This window comes from Monodon monoceros, unplaced genomic scaffold (genome assembly GCF_005190385.1).
Source record: "Monodon monoceros isolate NGI ecotype Baffin Bay Population unplaced genomic scaffold, NGI_Narwhal_1 Super_Scaffold_12, whole genome shotgun sequence".
In the NCBI taxonomy this organism is placed as follows: Eukaryota; Metazoa; Chordata; class Mammalia; order Artiodactyla; family Monodontidae; genus Monodon; species Monodon monoceros.
In genome coordinates, this window is record NW_021703768.1 from 127,598,984 (window position 1) to 127,617,979 (window position 18,996).

The following is an 18,996-nucleotide window of genomic DNA, read 5'->3' on the forward strand; positions in this document are numbered from 1 at the left end:
ATTCAGTGCTCTGCTGTCTCTGTCTTACAAATCCCAATAACTTAAAAAAAAATTTTTTTTTATTTTATGACTAAGCATTTTATTGGAAATCTGTTCTGTAAAGAGAAAAATTTAATAGTTTAGAACTGCAAAATATTACCACCTCGTGGAATGTTGTCATAGTTATAGTCTGTTGCTAGTGTCGTACACTGTCATGCTACCATGAAGTATTTCTGTATTACACACAGGGAAAGTAAGGCCAGGGAGGTTGACTTACCTGCTCCGGACCTCATAACCAATGAATGGCAGAACCAAGACCGAAAGTCTGAGCTTTCAAGCTTTTTACTCCACCCATGAATTGACAACCAAGAAAAAACAATGTCACTTGACCTGCCTTAATGAAAAAAATTCACTTGTTTTCTGCCAGCCTTCTTCCAGTGATATTTGGTTTCTTAAGAATTAACATTGTAGAGATCACAGTATATAGCAAAGGGAAGTAACAAGGTCTCTGCTTGGTGCTTTAATCCAAAGGCAGACTAGGAAGAAATGGATATGTCCCCGAGAAGCCTGTTTCATTTTGGAACTGATTCAACCTAGCTTCAGGAAAAATCTAAAGTTCATTAACAGATTAAGAAATGAACAAGGAAGACAACGTTTAGATAGCTGTTGCTGCCCTGAATCCTGTTCAGAGCACCATTAGCACAGCTAATGCCTAATTCTTCCTCATTTGGTTGAGGACTTAACCTAAGACAACTGAGGAAATAATTCTGAACACAAGTCCATTTAGGCAATGAACAATGGAACTAGAAAACCTTTTACGATCCAATTACCATGTTTAGAGATATACTGAGTGTAGCCACAGACCCTGTCCAGCAGGGAAATTTGACAAAAACTCCTAGTCTCTTCCAATAACAGCTGTCTATGGATGTTATCATGAATAGAAAATGTTCTTATGCTCATTTCCTCATTAAGTAAACTGGACCACACCTGTGGGGTCGAAATACAGAAAGGTCAAAGCACCAAGGCTAAAGGCAAAAAAAGTCAAGTTGTGGCACCTACTATGTAAACAGACAAGAGCAACAGCTGTTCCCTTATCATACCATTGTATACAGCACTAGTTCCAATCCATCTCTTGACCCCAGCCCTTGCCTTCCCCAAATTCAACATTCCAGTTGCTACACCCAGGTCATTATTGGATTCAGCTTTCTGGGTCCTTTAATTGGCTGCATATGCACTCTCCACTAAATGTGATTAAGTACAAAAATAATAATAATAATAATGTCTTCAAGAAACCTTCGTAACAAAATAACAGATTCCCTATTAACAATTAGAGGATCAAGTTTAACAGGCCAAAATAGAAGACAAGGGGCTTCCCTGGTGGTGCAGTGGTTGAGAGTCCGCCTGCCGATGCAGGGGACACGGGTTCGTGCCCCGGTCCGGGAAGATCCCACATGCCGCGGGGTGGCTGGGCCCGTGAGCCATGGCCGCTGAGCCCGCGCATCCGGAGCCTGTGCTCCGCAACGGGAGAGGCCACAACAGTGAGAGGCCTGCGTACCACAAAAAAAAAAAAAAAAAAAAAAAGACAAGAAGTCTGTCAGAATGTATATAGATGGCACAGGACAGCTCTGACCTCAGGCCCCCTGTGCTGAGCGATAGAGTCACTGGCAAATCCCCAAGGTGTAAGAGCTGTAAATATCCAGAGTCACGCAGGAAACAAGAATGTTTCTTTCTCATTAAGTCGTCCTCTGAACGCTCTGCAGACCTTCCATCTGTAGCCACTTTCCAATTTGTGTGTTTGTTTGTCATTGTTATCCGTAGGGATGTGGGCTTTTTTAATCTCTCTTTTTCCTTTTGGTTTTCTTTGTGTCTCTTTCCTCACTTTCCTCAGAACTGCCCGATGCAGAATCATCTGACTTGGACGTGTCACTTTCTGCCTTTAAGAATAAAGCAGATTTCTTGAGAGACTTTTTCCTGGATTTTTTTCTTGCGCTTGTGTGGCTGTTTCCTTTTCCTGGTACTAAAAGCCCCAGTTTCTTCTGAGAACTGGCTTGAGGAATCTGCTGTTATATCTGTGGCTTCCTTTTTGCTTTTCTTCTGTTTTTTGTGTGACATTTTTTTCTGCTTTTTTTTGGGGGGAGGATTTCTTTGACTTCTTGTGTTTGTGAGATTCATGGGTAGATGATTTTTACCTGGGGAGATGTTTTTTTCCCATTGGTAATATCTTGCTGATCACTACTGTTTCAAATTCTTCAGGGTATAACACCTTATATCCACTGTGACCCCATCTGTCTGGCATGTTAGCTTCATAATCATGTAACTTCTTGTTCCAGGATTTAGGCTTAAGAAAACCATCATCCAGTGCCCCAGAAGTTTCATTCTTTGGCCTCCAATAGTCTCTTTTGACTTTCTTCATCAAAACCATCACTACGCATCCGGCTTGAACTGCTGGGTAACATTTTCCTTTTGGTCCCCCGGTACGCATCTTCCATCTGTTTCTCCAGTTCTCTTATTTTCCACATATCTGATTCCTCCTGAGTCTTATTGTGAGCATCTATGTGCTGGATGACGTTCCTCAGGAGGACCGTCCCCAAGGGAACTCAGGACATTCTTCAATCCCTCGATCTGTGCGCCGCAGACTTGCCCCCAAAAACTTTTTTTTTTTTTTGCGGTATGCGGGCCTCTCACTGTTGTGGCCTCTTCCGTTGCGGAGCACAGGCTCCAGACGTGCAGGGTCAGCGGCCATGGCTCACGGGCCCAGCCGCTCCGCGGCATGTGAGATCTTCCCGGACCGGGGCATGAACCCGTGTCCCCTGCATCGGCAGGCGGACTCTCAACCACTGCGCCACCAGGGAAGCCCCCCAATAACTTTTGAATGAGGTTCACCCATGGTCGTTTCGCACTGGGCCAAGCAGATGAGGTAGCAGGTTCTGCAGATCAGCCAACCTCAGCCCATCACCCTCCATTGGCTCATGCTGTGTGTCTACCTGGATTGCCATCCCGCTCGCACCTACCAGATCCATCACAAGGTTACCCAATCCAGGAGCGTCTCTTGGCCTCCCTCTCCACACCTCCCCATGAACCGCTGGGGCTTCTGTGCTCTTTGTGGAGCACAGATTGCTGTCTTCCGGTCTGACAGTGAGGTCAGGGCAGGATACCACTGTGTGGTCCTCCTCCCCCTTGCTGTACTTGTCAGGGGAGTGGGGCACAGGGGGCGGTTTGAACTTGATGTTAGACAGTTGGATTCAAACCCAGCTCTGCCATCTTGCAGCTGTGTGACATTGAACAAGTTACTTAACCTCTCTGGGAAGTAGTTTCCTCATCTGCCAACTGGAGGTGGCAATGGAGGGTGCCCGAATGGGGTTCTTATCTTGCAGGGGTTGTCAGAATTAAATAAAGTAATGAATCAGTAAAACTAAGCAGTGTGCCTGAGGCGAAAAATGGTAGTGTTCTGGATCAGTTTGGTGTCTAATTCATCTATGAATTTCCAGTAGGTCTTCATATAGTGCTAATGAACTGTGGTAGGTGCAGAGGAGGAATAGATGTGAAATTGTTTTGCTAGTGCCAGAATGCCACACGTGTAGAGAGTAGAACATGATTACGGATGCAGAAACTGAGGCCTGGAGAGATTTCCTGGCCTGCTCAGGGCCCCACTGCCCTCTCTTCCTCGCTTGCTCGGGTACTCAGGTCCTGCTGGGTCACCTCCAGGTCAGCAAGGCAGAGGCCCTCAGGGGCAGGAGTCTGCTCTCTGCTGCCTGAATTCCGGAGGTAGCTCTGGCAGCCCCACCGGCCCCATCTCCCTTGGCAGCCACATTCCAGACATTCTGCCCAGGCGAGGAAGAGGCCAGCCCGAGGGAGGAAATCCGGAACCACTAGACAGGGGGTGGCAAGGAGAGAGGTCTCCTGGGGACCAGGCTTGCTGGCGCTCTGGATCCCTCAGCACAGCAGGTGCTCCTCACAGGCCAGACCTCAGGCCACCCAAGGCTCCTTTGGGGGTGCTGGGGGAGCTGCTCATGAGGAAAAAGTCTAGCAGCACAGCGGTTTTCTAACTTAAGGCTCTGTAGGCCTCATGGAGGGACAGAGCGATGAGGTTGTTAAAATGTGCATGTTCCAGGTCCCACTGCCCCCATTATGGAGGGGCCCAGCATTCTGCATTTTTAAATGAGCTTCCAAGAGGGTGCAAAATCAGGTTTGGGAGCCTCTGAGTCCATCCACTGTATAGATGAGAGATGAAGAAGATGCAGTCAAGAGAGGGAAGAGAATGGCCCAAGGTTACCTAGCAACCAGGCTGTCCAAAGGGGAGCCACTGCCACTGATGGAAACAGGAGGGCCTCAGAGGCAAGATGCACAAGAGCAGGGAAACCCAGAAAGGAAGAGGAGCTGAGAACAGGGTGGCTCAAGGGAAAGTTAGAAAGATGGATAATGATTCCCCGTCTTTCCCCACCGCCATCCCTGTACCCCTGTCCCTCACAGAGGCTGCTAACGATCCCAGCTCAGTGGTACACCGAGCCCCATCTGCTCACACGCTGCCTGTGGACAACCACGCCCACCCCCCCATCTCCTCTCTCCTCATGCGTTGCCTCCTCATGTCACCGTGTACAAGAGAGTAAGACATCCTGGGCTCAAGTCCCAACTCAGTCACTACCATGCTGTGTGGTCTTAGGCAAATTCCTGACCTTCTCTGACTCTTAGCTTACTCATTTGTACAATGATGGGACTAGACCAGCTTTGCTCAAAGTGCAGTGCATGGATCAGCTCCACAGAAGCACAGAAACTTTGCTAAAATGCAGATTCTCAGACTTCCAACCAGATAAAATGGGTAAAGTGTTGCATTTACACAAATAATACATGGTATATTTTCCTTCTAAAATAATAAAACGTTACATTTAAGGCTAAAGCCCTCTTTGCTGCCACCACCAATACCTTCTCCAAAGGCAAACAGTATAATCATTTACGTGTGTAACGTTTCGAGATACTTACATTGACACATAAATATACCAGTAGGGGAACTTCCCTGGTGGTGCAGTGGTTAAGAATCCACCTGCCAATGCAGGGGACACAGGTTCGAGCCCTGGTCCAGGAAGATCCCACATGCCGCACAGCAACTAAGCCTGTGCGCCACAACTACTGAGCCTGCGCTCTAGAGCCCACGAGCCACAACTACTGAACCTGCATGCCACTACTACTGAAGCCCACATGCCTAGAGCCCGTGCTCCGCAACAAGAGAAGCCACCGCAATGAGAAAACAGCGTACCACAACAAAGAGTAGCCCCTGCTCGCTGCAACTAGAGAAAGCCCATGTGCAGCAACAAAAACCCAACGCAGCCAAAAATGATTAATTAATTAAAAAAAAAAAAAAATATATATATATATACATACCAGTAGGAAATATATAGCGTCTGGGTATTTTGCTTGTTTCGAGGGGGTGGGAATGGGGGTTGTTAAAGCAGTATGTTGTGTGTCCTTCTGCAACTTTTTTAGTCAGTGGTGTGTATTGGGGTCTTTTCGTGCAGTACACATAGCTCCACCTCACGCTTGGAGCTCATTCTGGGGCTCACTCAAGTTTGAGAACCTCTGAGCTAGATGAATTCTGACATCACATCTTATGAGTCTAATTTTAGCATAAGGTAGGGGCAGGGAGAGCAGGATATTTCCAGCAATGAGGGAAGGTCCAGCCTAATTAGAGTGTCCTTGGCACTTGGAGCTGGACTTCATTGCTCAGATATCCCGTATCAAGAGTGTGGTACCCTGGGATCCAGCTAAGGTCCCCTACTTCCCTTCCCTTAGAACTCTCAGGGCCACTCCCTCCCTCCCTTGCCAGCCCCTGGTCATCCTGATGTCATCTGTGCAGGCAGGGCTGACTCAGGCTCTCCCTGCCACCTGGAAGGCAGCTCCCCATGGCTCTTGATGGAGGCTAACTGGTTTGACTTGGTGAAGCAGCCCAGGGTTTCCCAATACGTCCTCGCTGGGGACCTTCTAGCACATGCCATCTGGCTCTGTGGGGGACCCAGGAGCTGTCTGGGTCTAGAGTAGTAATGTTTTCCTCACTGTCCTCAAGATTCTGTCACAGCTGTGGGACCATGAAGAAGCCCTTATCCTTCTCAGGGCTTCCCTCTCCCCATCTGTCCATAAGGTTGTACTCATTAATCTCTATGCCTGGCAAGAGCATCTAGCAAGAAAAATTATGCAAGATTTGTTGAATGAATAATACTTGAAAAGCCCCTTCCAACTCCCAAGGAGTGCAGATTCCAGCCAACCAGTGTGAACAAAATGCATAGCGTGTGCATAGCCCTAGACTGAGAACTGAGGGGGATGGAACTCTGAAAGAGACATCGTCCTTGCCCTCGAGTTGCAGACAGCCCAGCTGGGGGTCCAGTCATCGAGTCAATCAGTATTTCCCTGGAGTCTAGCATGGGGAGGAATGGAGCCAGGTGGGGGCAGTCACGGAAGGACAAGGGGTCGGCTCACAAGTGATCAGGGAAGAGTGTGGGTTAGGAGACAGGCAAATGGAAATTGTGGTCACACAGACTAAGGGTCCAGCAAAGAGGTCAGAGGAGAAAGCATTCAGAGGGAAAATGAGGTATGCGGAGAGTGAAAGCAGGAGATAGGGAGAGTGTGACACATGACAGACTTGATAAATATTTGCGATAAACAGATTGTTATAGATACCAAATTGCGTTAAATGGATAAATATAAATATATGAGTATATTAAATAGATGACAGAAATAAGCAGATGAAAGTAAGTTAGTCATGCATGGTTGGATGGACACGTGGATAGGTGGACACATGGATGGATGGGTGGATGGATGGATGGATGATGGACAAATGGATGAGCAAGCAGAGAGACAGACAGATAATCTTAGTCTAGGCTCGCTGAATGTAGGGTCCAATGTCCAAGTTTGGATTTGGGCCCTTCTGCTTACTGACTCTTATTGGCCATGTGACCATGAGAGTTTTGTGCTGAAAACAGGGATTATCAGTCCAACCTGTCACCTTCCCCAGGAAATTATAAGAATTGCTCAAATAATAGATGAGAGGGAGAACTGCATAAAGCTGCATGTAAGTGTCAGAGGATTGTGGTTATAAGCAAATCTAAAGGACTTCTCGGTCCTAGATACACATAGAGGACGATGCAGAACTGGCACATTAAGAGACTGGTGGAGGAATAGATGTAGGAGCTGGAATGTATATTACACAGCTGTAGGACCTACTCTATCAAGTATCTGTGGAGCAAACTAAGGGCCTGATGTTTGGGGACTGCTTGAGGTCAGTGTCTGGCTTTACTCGCTTTGTCTCACCATCCAAAGCATGCCACTCCTCCCGAAGAGAGCACCTTCTGCTGTGACGCTCGACTCTGCTTCCCTCTTCAGAATCACCTGGATTACTCAGCCTCAGAGTCAGTATCCAGAACCCACCAATATCAGAATCACTTGGATGCCCACTGACAAGTACAGATTCTGGGGTCCCACTTCCATCCTCTCCATCAGTGTCCTTTGATGTGCCCGGTGCCTTGCACACAGTGATTCTTCCATAAATATGTGTTCATTTTGCAGCTCTTGGTGTTTGCCCAGGTTCACTGGTTGATATTGAGGATTGAGACTTGAACCCAGCTCTCCTGCTGCCTATTCCAGCACCCCTGCCAGTGCCTCCTGCAAGGAAGTGGCCCAAATGACCTCTCCATGGCCCTGGGCTCTGAGATCGCAGACTCCTCAGCAGCTCTGAGACACAAGCCTCTCCAACGGCCCGAGGACTTTGAACTAAGCCCTCCGGCTTTCTCCAGGCTGCTGCTGGGATCCTTGAAAACCCAGGGATAAGGGAGGCCTAATGGAGGCAAGAGGTTCTTCTCCTCCCATCTGCCTGCTGCCCGGACGGGGGCCACGCTAATGTGCTGCTCAAGTCCCAGGCAAGGAGCCACGAGGGCATTGCAGGGGAGGTAGAGCTGCTAATTACCCACAGAAAGCCCGAGTTGTTGAGAGCAGTTGTTCTCAGCCCTTGCTGCTCCCTGGAATCACCTGTGGAACTTTACAAACTATTGTTATGTGGGCCCACCCCAGAGATTCCGAATGTCTGCATGCCTGGGCGTCGGACTGTTAAGTCTCAGTAGGTGACGCCAATGTGGAGGCAAGGCTGGGAAGCAATGCCTAGAGGTGTCCCTTACCCAGGGACTTGCTGTGTTTTCCAGCTGGAGTGCTAAGCATCGAATCCCCATTTCCAAGATGGAGTAAGTGAGACTCAGAAACGTCAGGCAACATGCCCCAGAGCGCATAGTGTGTTCCTTAAGAGCCACAGAAATCAACCTTGCCTAACTTACGCAGAAGGGGGAGTTAATGCACAGTTATGAGCGACACAAAATGAGAGTGTAGGGTTCACAGTTAGACCTCCCAAAAGACAGGAGCCAGGAGTGGATGGGCAACCCACTCAGGCCGTCACCACCAGGAGGGTGCCCCTCCTCTCCGTGAGCTGGTCTTCTCAAGATCCAGATCGCTGCCGGTGGGTTGGGCTGGCTGAGCTTGGGTCCCTTGCAGGGCTGGGATGAGGGCGAGGCTGATCCTGCACTTGTGTGACCCTGAGAGTGAGTGCCTCCTTAAATTTTGCACCCTGGGGGCCTTAGACACCTGACTCCCCTCACCCTTGTGCTGGTCCTACACCTTGGCCCACGGAGGAGGGTACCTCCTGTCCTTAGTGACAGCCCACTAAGACTGCATCAGATAGCCCCTGGATGCCTCCCCAAGGGATAAATGTGGCACTGTTACCAAAAGGAGAGGAATGGACGCTGAGTGGGTGAAAATACAGGTGCCCACTCCCAGGTTTAAGAGCAGAGCAATTAAAAATATGACTCTGGGGCTTCCCTGGTGGCGCAGTGGTTGAGAGTCCGCCTGCCGATGCAGGGGACTCGGGTTCGTGCCCCAGTCTGGGACGATCCCACATGCCGCGGAGCGGCTGGGCCCGTGAGCCATGGCCGCTGAGCCTGCGCGTCCGGAGCCTGTGCTCCGCAACGGGGGAGGCCACAGCAGTGAGAGGCCCGCGTACCGCAAAAAACAAAAAAAAACAAAAAAAACCTCTGGAGTTGGATGAATCTGGATTTAAACCCAGGGTCTCCCCTTAATATCTCCCTGACCTCGGACAAATCAGCCTACTTCTCTGACTGAGCCTCATTGCAAAAGGATGCTAATAATGGTACCATCTGTTGACCTCTGTCTTCTGGCTCTTCATTCCATGCTCTTGCCTCTACGTTTGTTCTCAACTTTTCCAGTGGGGGCACCTAACTGCAAAGGAGAGAGGGCTTGGGCCCCTGAGGGCATGGGAGCAGAATCTGAAATCACTCACAGCAAGCACATCTTTCCTTTGAGACACACATCAGCCAGACTGCCAGGAAGTCCACTTTGGGCACATACCCCAGGGAAGTGAGTGCTTATGTCCACAAAGAGACACACACAGGGACGGCCATAGCGATGTCATTCCTAGAATCCAGAAACTGGAAGCAAGCCAAATGTCCAGTAACAGTAAAATCAGTAAACTAAGCCATAGTACATGAGCACAAAAAAATAGCAGACCACTGCTACACGTAGTAACGTGGATGAATCTCAGACAACACACTGAGAGAGGCAAGCCAGACCCCAAGCAGCATATGCTATATGACTCCGTGTACATGAAGTTCAGGAACAGGCAAAACGAATTCACTGAGCTGTACTTATTAAGATAAGTGAACTTTATTGTATGTAATGCCAATTTTTAAAAAATGTTTTAATTTAAAAAAAAGAAACAACATGTAATTTTTGCAGTCTATCCAAATACCTTTGCAATTTAACAATGATTTCCTCCAGAATGTTTCAGGAAAATGGACTCTTCAGGAGTATAGGCCTTGTTTATCCAGTGGACTTCAGTCCCCTCTCCTTGGAGGCACACTCCCAGGTTAAGAAGCTTTCCCCCTCACTCCAGTTTGAATGATCTCCATAAACATCCAAAGCTGAGAGTCACAAACTAATGGTTCCTGAGCCACAGTCACCCCTCCTCACATTCTTTTTAACCAACTCTAGGTTTTTTTCATTTTTATCAATGAGTTGTTTTAAATCCAGGCTTCTCTTGAAATTTTGGTTGATCTGAAAAATGGGCATGTTGGCAGCAGATGCCGTAGATTTTAAGGATGTGAGTTCCCCTAGTCCCTCCCGGCTTGCCTCACTCATCCCCTAGGTCTCCCTGGCCTCTGTTAGCATTTGAGTGTGTGCCCTGCTAGCTCACCTTGGATTTGAACCACCACTGCTCTCCTATCCAACTCTTTCCCTGGCTTCTAGGTCCCTCCTCCAGAAAGCCCCCCAGATAGGCCACCTAACACTGTCCTCTCCCTTCTAGGTCAAGGGCAAGTAAACTATGGCCCATGGGCCGGTGCAGCCCATTGCACTGCCAGCAAGCTAAGAATGGGTGTTAGATTTGTAAATAATTGAAAAAAATCAAATCAAGCATAATATTTTGTGATACGTGAAAATTAAAAGAAATTCAAATCTCAGTGTCCGTACCTAGTTTTATGGGAACACAGCCGTGCTCACTCATTTAGGTACCGTCTATGGCTGCTCTCATGATACAATGGCAGAGTTGAGGAGTTACATCAGAGACAGTATGGCCCACAGAGCCTAAAATATCAATATTTACTGTCCAGCTCTTTGCAGAAAAAGTGTGCCAGCCTGTGCTCTAGGTCCCCCCAGTCCACGGGATTGTTGCTGTATCACCTTTACAGCCTGTGCTGTTTGGATAATGAGATAATTTGCCCTGTCTGTACTCTTTAATGAGACAGTGTCATATGCCACCTTTGTACCACTCCTTCCACAGTCTTACCTCCGGTGGGGCAGATAGGTCTCTGCCTTAGGGCTTGGGAGAGGAGGAACAGCCTGAACCCCCAGAAATGGATTTGGGAAGACTCTGGGGAGGACATCCAAGCTAAGACACCAAAGGAGACAAAGACCTGGATACCTACTTCCTCTTTTAACTGCCCATGCTTACAGGAACCCTAGAACCCTAAGTCTCTAGGCCTGGCAGGAACTTCTGAGAGCCTTCCATCCATCCATCCATCTATCCATCCACTCACCCAACACTGTTAGCTCCCCTGTATGTTTAGTACTGTGCTAGGTTAGACTGGAAACTAAAACTTGGTCCCTGCCCCCAAGGAACATAGAGCTTAGTGGGTGAGACAGATGTCTAGAGACAAGATTGTACTTCAGTGTGAAAATCATTATAGAGAGATGTGAGCACACAGCTGAAAGAGATGCTAACTCTAATTCTTTAATTTTGCAATTGAAGAAAAGGAGGTTAACCAGAGAGGCTAGGAAACTTGCCCAAGGTCCCACTGCAAGTTAGTGATGGACGTGGAACTAGAATCCTTTCCCAACTCCCACTTCTTTGCACTTTGCTCTCCCATTCCTTCCTCCTGTCCTTCACTTAACACGTATTGTGGAGCCCCTACCAGATGCCAATCACTGCTCTAGGTGCTGGGCCTGCAGTAAGTGAGTGAGATAGACACGTTTCCTGCCTGCCGGAGCTTCCACTGCAGGAGAAGACAGAATTAACACATCAGCAAATCAATCAATTGGATGATGGGAGCTAACTGTGAGCTCTCAAGAAAATAAAGCAGAGGAAGGGCCAGAGTGGCTGGGTATCATGCCAGTGGGGTGGCCGGCAAAGGCCACTCTGAACAGATGACCCCTGAGGGGACCCAGAGTGATGAGGAGCCAGCCACACAGGTCAGAGAGGAGCATTCCAGGCGGAAGGAAAAGCGGCAGCCAGGCCTTGTTCTGTGCTTCCTCCAAGACAACTCCTTCCTCCACTCGGAACAGGAGAGCCGTACGCTGGAAGGTAGCTTGAGACTATTTATTGCTTGGGGTTTTGCTCTGGTTTTTGCTTGTTTGGTGCCATTTGCTGTGCTAGCTGGAAGCGCCAGGAGAGGAGGTGGCGGTGGGGCCGGGGGCGGGGGGTGCCGTGAATTGATAGGGGAAGGTGGTTGGGAGGAAATTCTGATGGAGATGTGAAAAGCGAGAGGGTTTCTCTCTGCGTACGCAACTGACAGTAAATGAGACCCTGCAAGATGCTAGTCGGTTCCCAAAAGGTAACAAAACCTCTGTCGAAGCCCCGTCATTGCGGCACTTAATTCTTTAAAGGATTATCCCTGAGACTGGGTGAGGGCAGGGAGCTCAACCTGGGAGTTCTGGCAGCCACACAACCTCCTCTGAGGCAGCAGGGAGACCTGGGGACCCCAATTGCCTCAGCAACAACTGGGTCGGGAGCCAGGGAGCCGGGGTTGTAGTCCTATCTCTGCCCCAAGTGACCGTGTGAACTTGGGTGGGTAGCCTGCCCTCCCTGGGCCTCAGGTGTCTCATCTGCGCAATTAACGAGGACGTGGTAAGAAGCATAGTTTCAAACTATGCTTCAAGGAGCCCTCCAGTCCCAGAGAGAGGTTTTTAGGGCTGCCTTGGGGGCAGGGGCAGCAGGAGATAGGACGGATAGAAGTGGGCCCTCACTCTTTTCAACCAGAACCGCCTACTTTAACCTGTTTCACACCCTGGGTTTCTTCATGAGGAACTATGTGTAGTGATAATGAAAATAAACACTGAACCCTCCCACGATGTTGGTTGATTATGTGTGCTAATGTGTGCAAAATGCTTACTGCACTTACCCTGCACGGTACTTGTATCATGAGCATATATATTTTATAGATGAGGAAACTGAGGCTCTGAGCTGTTAAGTACCCTGTCTAGGATCTGAGCTAGGAGGCAAAGGCTTGTGGTCAGGCCCCTTTTAACTGGCCCCCATTCAGAGTACAGGTGTTTTGTATTAAAGTAATAGGCTCTTGAGTTGAGGACTCTGCTACTTACTAACAGGCCTTGAGTACCCTGAGGGTTATTGAAAGAGATAATGCGCATGAGATACTTCACATGGAACTTGGCTTATGGTAAAGGCTCGATAATCGTTAGCTACTATCATGGTTATTAGTGTTTTAATTTCCTGTGAAGACTGATTCCACTTCTAAAACATGTTTGGAAAGGACTGGAGTAAATGATCCCTAAAGATCTCCCAGCCCTGGCAGTCTCCTTCTCAAAGAGAGGGATGCAGCTGTGGGTGAGCAGCACGCTGCTGCCTGGGGGGCTGGGGGAGATGCTAGCTGGTAAAGAGGCTTTCCTTAGTTTTTACAAAATGAGAAAAAGAAGGATAAGCCAGTGAGATTTTCAAAAAAATTTACTTTATTTCATTTAAAGGACTGCACTTGAATCAGAGATGAAAACCTATCTAAGAACAAAAATGCCTGGTGATTGTCGAGCCCTGGCTGTGTCCTGGACATTTTACACAGATGTTCTTGCTTAATCCTCACAACGCCCCCTCATATAATTGAGAAAATTGAGGCTTAGCACAGCCAACTAATTTCTCCGCGGTCCCACAGCTGAAAAGTGGCAGAGCTGAGACACACTGAGGCCCTTGGGACACAGAGCTCTGCCCTCTTAACCAATATGCCATCTGTCCTAGAGCTGACTTTTATGTTTAATGGCTTTATTGAGATGCAATTTACAGTGCCATAAAATTCACCCATTTAAAGTGTACAAATCAATGGCTTTTTGTTTATTTACAGCGATTGCCCTAATATAATTTTAGAACCTTTTCATCACCCCCACCCCCAAATTGCATACCCATTAGTAGTCACTCCCCAATCCCCATGCCTCACCTCCAGCCCCTGCCAAGCTCTAATCTATTTTCTGCCTCTATAGATTTGCCTAATCTGGACATTTCAAATAAATGGAATCATATGTGTTCTTTTGTTCCTGGCTTCTTTCACTGAGCATAATGGTTTTGAGGTTCATTCATGTGGTAGCGTGTATTAGTACTTCATTCCTTTCTGTGGCTAAATAAAATTCCATTGTATGGGTGTACCCCACTTTGTTTATCCCTTCACCAGTTGATGGACATTTGGGCTTTTTCTACTTTTCTAGGAATTAGGAATAATGCCTCTATGCACATATGTATATGGGGTGGGGTTTTCTTTTTTGACATATGTTTTCATTTCTCTTGGGTAGAATGGCTGGGTCATATGGTAACTCTATCCTTAGCGTTTTGCAGAACTGCCGAACTGTTTCCCAAAGCGGCCATTTTGCATTCCCACCAGCGGTGTATAAAGTTTCCAGTTTCTCTACATCCTTGCCAACACTTGCTATTATAGCCAACCTAGTAGGTGTGAATGGTATGGCACTGGAGTTTTGATTTGCATTTCCCTAATGACTAAGGATGTTGAGCACCTTTTCATATGCTTATTGACCATTTGTGTATCTTTTTTGGAGAAATGCCTATTCAAATCCTTTACCCATTTTAGAATTAGATTGTTTGTCTTTATGTTGTTGAGTTATAAGAGTTCTTTATATATTCTGGATAAAAGTCCCTTATTGGATATACAGTTTACGAATATTTTCCTCCCATTTTGTGAGTTGTCCTTTCACTTGTTTGATGGTGTCATTTAAAACACAAAAGTTTTCAATTTTGATCTCCAATTTATCAGTTTTTTCTTTTATTGCTTATGCTTTAGGTGTTATATCTAGTAAATCATTGCCTAATCTGGAGTTGCAAAGATTCACACCTGTATATTCTAAGAGTTTATAGCCCTTTAATTTAGGTCTGTGGTTCATGTTGAGCTGTTTCATATATGATGATATATAAGGGGCCAAATTCATTCTTTTGCATTGTGTATCCAATTATACCAGCACCGTTTGTTGAAAAGACTATTATGTCCATATTGTCTCAGTGCCCTCATCAAAATCAGTTGACCATAAATGTAAGGGTTTATCTCTGGGCTCTCAGTTTTCTTCCATTGACCTATATGCCTGTCCTTCTGCCAGTACCATACAGTCTTGATTACTGTGGTTTTGTAGTAACTTTTGAAATGGAGGAGTATGAGTCCTTCAACTTTGTTCTTCTTTTTCAAGATTGTTTTGGCTTTTCTGAGTACCTGGCATTTCCATATAAATTCTGGAATTAGCTTGTCAAATTCTACCCAAAAAAGGTCTCAGTTTTAGAAGTGTTCTTTCTTTTATGAAATAAGGTGATAGAAGACAGTAATTTTTAAAGACCTTATTTAGCCAAAAAAAAAAAAAGTAATCCTGTATTGGACCTGCAAAATTCTGGGGAATTTTATCAATCTGTGAGATCCGAAAGCGACTTGGAAAGTTCTGGAGAGTGGGTTAGATTTAGAGGTAAGGCAGAGAGTGTGCACTCCTGGGGAGGAAGATGGAAGACAGCGAGGGCATCAAGTGGGGCCTTGGTGTAACAGGTACGTCTTAGAGTGTCTGAAGGGCTGAGAGGTGGGATCTGGAAGACTGTTTGCAGGAAAGGCCCAAAAGACTCCTGAAAAAAGTCACCCTCCACCAGGGGAACCAGATCTTGGCCCCAAGAAGGCACCAGTGTCAAGATGAGGGAAAGCAGTGATGTGGGGGTACTGCCCAATGTCTGATGTTCAGAAGTAGCTAATATTGACTGAGTACTTACCCTGAACTAAGCACTTTAGATGCATCTCATTTAATGCTCACCACAATCTTGTCAGTTTATGTCACATTGCTTAATTGCCTAACACAGCACTGTCCAATAGAAACACCATGTGAAGGCTTCCTGGGTGGCACGGTGGTTAAGAATCCACCTGCCAATGCAGGGGACACGGGTTCGAGCCCTGGTCCGGGAAGATCCCTCATGCCACGGAGCAACTAAGCCCGTGCGCCACAACTACTGAGCCTGTGCTCTAGAGCCCGCAAGCCACAACTACTGAGCCTGTGTGCCACAACTACTGAGCCTGCATGCCACAACTACTGAGCCTGTGTGCCACAACTACTGAGCCTGTGCACCTAGAGCCCGTGCTCTGCAACCAGAGAAGCCACTGCAATGAGAAGCCGGCGCACCGCATCGAAGAGTAGCCCCCCACTCATCGCAAGTAGAGAAAGTCCACGTGCACCAACGACGACCCAAGGCAGCCCAAAAGTAAATAAATAGATAAATAAAATTTGTTTTTTAAAAAAGAGAAATACCATGTGAGCTGCATATGTGATGTAAAATTTCCAGGAGCCACATTAAAAAGGTAAAAAGAAGCAGATGAAATTCATTTTGGTAATATACTTTTATTTAACTCAATATATCACAAATGTTATCCTCTCCAGCATTAATCAACATTTAAACATTTACTAGTGGGATATCTTTCCATTCTTTTTTTCCTTACTAACACTTTAAAATCCAATGTGTTCTTATAGATGTCCAGCACACCTTGATTCAAATGCTAAATTTTCATCAGCAATGTTTGAGCTGTGTTTAGATTTCACAAAATTTACATTTGAAAAAGTAGCTTCACATTCCTGAGTTATATCAAACATACTTAAAAGTGAACCAAGTATGTGCTTTTAAGTTTAAATTAATAAAAAGTAAATAAAATTAAAAATTCAGTTCCTTAATCTTAGTAACCAGATTTCAAGTGCTCTATGGCCATGGATGTTTAGTGGCTATTGTGTTGGACACACAGGCCAACACTCCTGTCACACTGTCATGAGGGCAGTGACAGAGTCAGCTTGTTGACCACTGCATCACTTGCATTGAGTGGACACATAGTAGGCATTCAATGAACATTTATTGAAGAATGCATGCGTGGATGCATCGACAAGCAAATTGAGCTAATGGACAAATGAAATAAGTAGTAAACAGACAACTAAACTAGGCCAAATGCCTACAGCTAGTAAGTGGCAAGAAGAGAATTCAAAGCCAGGTCTGACTCATTCCAAAATCTATTGGCTGCAAAGAACATATGTGGGTATAGGAAAAAAAGACGGGAGCCTGGCCATCGAGCCAAGGACCATCAGGGTGTCCGCAATGCCCTGCCAGCCCTCTGTAGGATCCCCCTACCCTCCCTGACCTGCTGTGCCACCTTCCCCCTGGCCAAGTTCCAGGGATGCTCCAGGAGCCCTGAGGATGAAAGGCTGGTAGGAGCAGGTGACGCCATGGACGTGATGACAGCCGGCCGCACGAAGCACAAGAGCAAAATCCTGGACACAGGAAATGGGCACCAGCTGCACAGACTGAGCCCTCATTTGTCTTGAAGTCTGCAAACTGACCTCATATCTGGTCACAAGTCCTGGGGCTGGCCCAAAACAGGAATGAGAAGCCAAGAGAAGACTTTAGTTTCAGTCACAGGACTTCAGAGCTGGAAAGAGTTGGAGGGATCACCTCAACCAAAACATTCATCTGGTAGATCAGGAAACTGAGGCCTAAGAAAGGCAAGGCCCCACGGACGGTTACACAATGGTCTCTTTAAAAGGAAAGGTCACATCTTAGTTTTTCTATTGCTGTTGATAACAGTACTTCTTTTTTCTAAAACGCTACCAGGTTCGGGTTCTCTTCCAGCCCCTGCCAATCATTCTGCTACCCCCATAATGCTGGACCCCAGTGTCCTTAAGGGAGTAGCCACATTGCCGGGCATTTCAGCTGGTTCTGCTGTGAGCTTTTGCTGACCGTTCTCTCCGCCTGAAATACCTTTCCTCCCTTGCTCTTTTCTACTCCACCCCTCACAGTCTCAGCGTGGCTAGCTAGCTAGTTACCCTTCAAGGCCAGTGTCAAATATCACTGTTTCAATGAAGTTTCCCCCTATGCCATTGAACTTGTGCATCTTTTCTCTCATGAGGCTCTCCATGGTAGCTATTGGACAATGGAGAAAAACCAGGGGGCTTCAGGAAACCATGGGAGGGGCCCCATGGCTGAGACCTAAGGTTGAGGGGAGATTGTGGAAATGAAGATTGGAAAGAAATGTTGGGACCAGATGGGAGAATGGGGCAGGTTGTAAACAGTTGAGAAGTGAGGAAATGGAGGCCCTGATGTGTCTGCGTGGAGTGGAAGCCAGGAGATCTGATCCTATAACAGGGACATTTCTCTGGGGATCTCATTTGATCCCATTTTCACAAGGAGATGGAAAACAACATCATTGAAGACATGATCCCTGGCTCCCAGAGCTTCTAATCCAATCAAGGAGAATCATTCATTCATTCATTCATTCAACAAGTGCTCACTGAGAATTTTACCTTGTCCCAGGCACTGTCATAGACACTGAGGATACAAGCATGTCTGCGTTTGTGCGTGTGTGTGTGTGTGTGTTTGCAGAGGGGAAAGGGTAGGCATATTGCTCTAATTCTTTCAATGCGCTAAGCACTGTTCTATATGTTAGGGATACAGCTGTGCAGAGGACAAGTGTGTTCCTGCCTCAGGAAGTTCCTGCTCTGGTGAGAGAAGACAGACATTCAGTAAGTCATGACAAGTTTGACAGGTACAGTGCATTTTGTGAAAGGAGAGTAAGAAGCTCTAGGGGAACATGCGGCAGGGGAGCCTGTCTCAATCCGGTGCCTCCATGACAAGATGACATTTCATCCACTCCTCAAAGATGAAATACAAAGAATTCCAAGATGAAGCGTGAAACGCAAAGTGCAGGTGCTTTGGGAGCACAGCAGGAGGGCACTAGACGTTGACAGGGTTGAAAGGAAGGCCTCTTAGAGGAAGTGACATCTAACGTCACCTGCATAGATATATGATCATAGATGGGAATAGATCCGAAGAACAAGGAGAACCTGTAACAGAGGGTCTGAACTTTCCTGAGGAAGGTTACTTGATCTAAAACCTGAAACCTAAGTGGAAGTTAACTGGTAAGAAGTGGAAGACAGCAAGTGGTCTCAGCAAAGGAATGAACGTGTGCAAAGGCCCTGGGGTGGGGAGTATGATTCTCTGAGAACCACTTTCCTCTCCGAGCCCTTTGATGAGGCTCTGCAGTTTCAAACCATCTGTTAGAGCAGAGAGCTGGTGCTGGAAAACGTCCCGTGTGCTTGCCGTTCTCTGTCAGTGGGGCGTTCAGGGCACTGAGAGGCATCTCCTTGGGGCCTAATCCTGAACTAAGAGCTTCTGAAGGAACTTTAAAGATCATTGAATTTAGCATCATCAACCCCTCCCCCTTTCCTGAAAGAGAATTGAGACTCAGAGGA

General features: G+C 46.9%; 1 pseudogene; it reads right to left on the reverse strand.

Annotated features, from left to right (window-relative positions):
• Positions 1–946: 946 nt before the first annotated feature.
• LOC114892155 lies at positions 947–2,585 on the reverse strand (annotated as a pseudogene).
• Between the last annotated feature and the right edge of the window lie 16,411 nt (positions 2,586–18,996).